General features: G+C 41.1%; 1 protein-coding gene across 1 annotated transcript in view; it reads left to right on the plus strand.

Annotated features, from left to right (window-relative positions):
* The first annotated feature begins 1,263 nt into the window (after positions 1 to 1,263).
* Positions 1,264 to 3,896, plus strand: part of GBP1 (guanylate binding protein 1, interferon-inducible) — a 15,305-nt gene continuing 12,672 nt past the window's right edge. Inside the window, exon 1 of the mRNA XM_011982143.1 lies at positions 1,264 to 1,483. The gene's annotated coding sequence lies outside the window, so the exon portion shown is untranslated. The remainder of the gene's footprint in view (positions 1,484 to 3,896) is intronic.

A 3,896-nucleotide genomic window follows, 5' to 3' on the forward strand; every position in this document is an offset into this window, starting at 1 on the left:
TAAGAAACACTTCGCTGGGCCTGGCGGCTCACACTTGTAATCCCAGCACTTTGGGAGGCCAAGGTGGGTGGATCACCTGAGGTCAGGAGTTCAAGACCAGCCTGACCAACATGGAGAAACCCCATCTCTACTAAAACTACAAAATTAGCCAGGCATAGTGGTGCATGTCTGTAGTTCCACCTACCTGGGAGGCTGAGGCAGGAGAATCGCTTGAACCTGGGAGGTGGAGGTTGCAGTGAGCCAAGATTGTGTCACTGCACTCCAGCCTGGAAAACAAGACTGAAACTCCATCTTGAAAAAAAAAAAAAGAAAAAAGAAAAAAAGAAATGCTCACACAAGGTTGGGTCTGGTGGCTCACACCTATAATCCCAGCAATTTGGGAGGCCGCGGCAGGGGGATCATTTGAAGGAAGGGGTTCAAGACCAACCTAAGCAACAAAGTGAAACCACGTCACTATAAATATATTTTTTTAAATGAAATGTTCACTCAGGCTTTTTACTATTTTATTTGTTTTTGCTGCAAAATAGAGATAATGCCACTTATTCTGTATGTTAGAAGTTTTTATTGAATTAGACACAAAACGCTAACAGCTCTTAGAAAACAATCTATAAAAATAAAATCACACTATAATGAATTTAAAAATAAAAAACCTGTAAATAAAATATTTCCACAAATTTTCACTTAGCAAACAAGCAGCATAGTGAAGTAGTTCAAGAAGGTATGGGATCATGAGTGCCTGGGTTCAGATTAATTACAGTGCTATGATTTTAGACAACTAATAAAGTCTTTCTGTGCTCAGTTTCTATAAAACCATGAGGAAATATTATGAGTTTTCAGTTGTGTGATTCATGTAAAGCCATCAGTACTGAGCCTGGAACATGAGTACAACACATGGAGCCCCCTCCTGACTGTGTGCTGGGCATTAACTGCCAGGGGCTAGGCGTTCATGAGAGTGCTAAACATGCCCTTTCCTTATGTACTGCACCTCTCAAAGAATAGGCAGCTCCATTGTGAGTGTGTCTATTATTTTAGGAAATTGTATCTGAAAATTAACGTGATGCCTCCTCATTCTAAGATTCTCAAACTGACTCAATCCATGAGACACGTATCATTGTATTCAAAAGCTAATGGACATTTTGTTAGACAACAAATGGTTTCTAAGGTTTCCAACAACAACCAAAACAAACAAACAAACAAACAAAAAAATAAACTTTGAAACTTTTGGTTGAGCAATCATTAAACCCTCCCACTGGCACATTCCAGTAATTCCATTTATGGTAGTGGAGTCAGTGACTTGAACGAAGTACTTTCAGTTTCATATTACTCTAAATCCATTATAAATCTGCTAAATTTCTAAATATTTCATAACTGAGGAAATCCCAGACCTACAACGTTGGAACAGTGAAATATTAGTCCAAGGATCCAGTGAGAGACACAGAAGTGCTAGAAGCCACTCCTCGTGAACTAAGGAGAAAAAGAACAGGTAAGAACTTTTGCTACTTCTCATTAATCAGCTTTCTCTCTAGCTCCAAAGGATCTCAGCTCAGGGATATGGAACCTATAATGTTGTGGCAGGGATGGGAAGGAATTTATAAAAGTCAGTTTGTTTTCTTAAACATCACCAGAACCAAATTAGGCTGCAGATGAGCCTGAAGCAGGACACAGGTCAGATGAAATCCTGGTGTTATCAGGGACAGCATGGCCCTAAGTGCCACTACAGTGCTTGTGTTGTCTACAGCACCAGTAGACAGGGGCAATCAAGACTCCCTGGGTTCAGATTAGTCATAGTGCTATGAGCTTAGATAACTGATAAAGTCTTTCTGTGCCTTGGTTTCTACAAAATCATAGGGAAATACTTGTTATGAGATTTAAGTAGTGCAATTCATGTAAACCAGTCAGCACTGAGCCTGGAACATGAGTACAATGCATGGAGCCCCCTCCTGACTCTGTGCTCGGCATTAAGTGCCAGGGGCTAGGTGTTCATGAAAGTGTAAAACATGCCCTTTCCTCACTTATTGCACCTCTAAAAGAATAGGCAGCTCCCTTGTGAATTGTCTCTTGTTATAGGAAATTATATCTAAAAATTAATGTGATGCCTCCTCATTCTACAACTCTCAAACAGCTAATCTTGAGATACATTCCATTTTTTTCAATACCTAATGGACATGTTCTTAAAACAATAAATGGTCTCTAAGATCTCTTCCAACAAAAAACCTTGAAACTTCACTTTAAACCCTCCTACTAGCAGAATCCAGAAATTGCATTTATGGTTATTGAGTCAGTGCCTTGAAAGAAGTACTTTCAGTTTCATTAGGCTCTGAAGCCATTACAATTGTTGCTTAACTTCTAACTATTTGATTACTGAGGAAAATCCAGAAAGCTACGTAACACTGGAGGGGTAAAATAAAAGTCCAGCGATCCAGTGAAAGAAAAGAGAAGTGACAGAAACAACTTTACCTGGACTGAAGATAAAAGCACAGATCCTATTGCTTCCTCTCCAGCTCTGAAGTACCTCAGCTCAGGGACGTGGAGCCTATAACGTTGTGGCAAGGTTGGGAAGAAATTTATAAAAATCAGTTCCTTTTCTTAAAAATGACCAGGACCAAATTAGGCTGCAGCTGAGCCTGACGTGGGACACAGGTCAGATGAAATCCTGGTGTTATCAGCAGCAGCATAGCTCTAAGTGCCACTACAGTGCTTGTGTTGAACGAGGCACCAGCAGACAGGAACTAAACTGAGAGTTTGAAATGCACTAGGATAGTCTTTCTCTTTGTTGACATTGTCTGTGTTGACTAGGGACATGATTACATTTCCACTGTTAGTGATGGAGCTTGCTGAATCCTACTTCTATGCAGCTAAGAAATGGAAAGAGTTACAAATGGGTTCTTTTCATGAGAAGGAAAGAAGAGCAAATGAGAAGCAGAGTAAGCACCCCACTGACACGTTAAAGACAAAGAAAAAACTGAAACCTATCATGAAAGCAGTATACTTTTTATTACGCTTTTGAACTTTGTTTCAGAATGGATTACTTTCTTTAGAAATAGTCCAGACTCACTAATTTCCTAGTGCCCACTGACGCCCTGTCGCTTAGAAGTGAAATTCAACCCCACTGCTTCACTAAAGTGCTTCCAATTTTGTTTTCTTTTAGTAGAGAGTGGGGCCTAACGTGTTTCCTCTTTAATTCTCCTGTAATGCATCTCTAGAGAAAATATCTTTGCTTACTTTAACCTCTCCATGCACTCAGACTACTTTGATCCTGCCTTCTGGAAAGTCTTCCCCTGAATTCCTTGTCAAGACACTAGTCTCATTCATGGCCTTCCGGTCTGACAGTCTCTTTCTTTCTCTCTCTCTCTCTCTCTCACAGACACACACACACGCACACGCGCACACACACACACACACACTCCCAGCCCCTTAGCTTCCTCTTCTCCACTCCTACTATTCCTCCTCTTTCTGTTTCTCTTTCTCCTACCCTACCAAATGGAAAACAGAACAAAACAGAAATCCTAAAGCTGCATCGCTGGAAATATATTTTATTTGAACAACTTCCTAGGTAGCTCTCTTTATCTGCCTCTTGATCTTTCAATTCTTATTGCATTATCTGGGGAGAAACATTCAGTATTTGCAATTTTGAATTAATACCCTCACTGAGTTAGAGGCTACCTTATCGTGACTCTAATGAAACTGAAATTTCATGGCGCATTTTGGGAGGCCGAGGCGGGCGGATCACAAGGTCAGGAGATCGAGACCATCCTGGCTAACACAGTGAAACCCCGTCTCTACTAAAAAATACAAAAAATTAGTTGGGCGTAGTGGCGGGCCCCTGTAGTTCCAGCTACTCGGGAGGCTGAGGCAGGAGAATGGCGTGAACCCGGGAGGCAGAGCTTGCAGTGAGC

The sequence above is a fragment of the Mandrillus leucophaeus genome, unplaced genomic scaffold (genome assembly GCF_000951045.1).
Source record: "Mandrillus leucophaeus isolate KB7577 unplaced genomic scaffold, Mleu.le_1.0 Scaffold235, whole genome shotgun sequence".
Lineage (NCBI taxonomy): Eukaryota > Metazoa > Chordata > Mammalia > Primates > Cercopithecidae > Mandrillus > Mandrillus leucophaeus.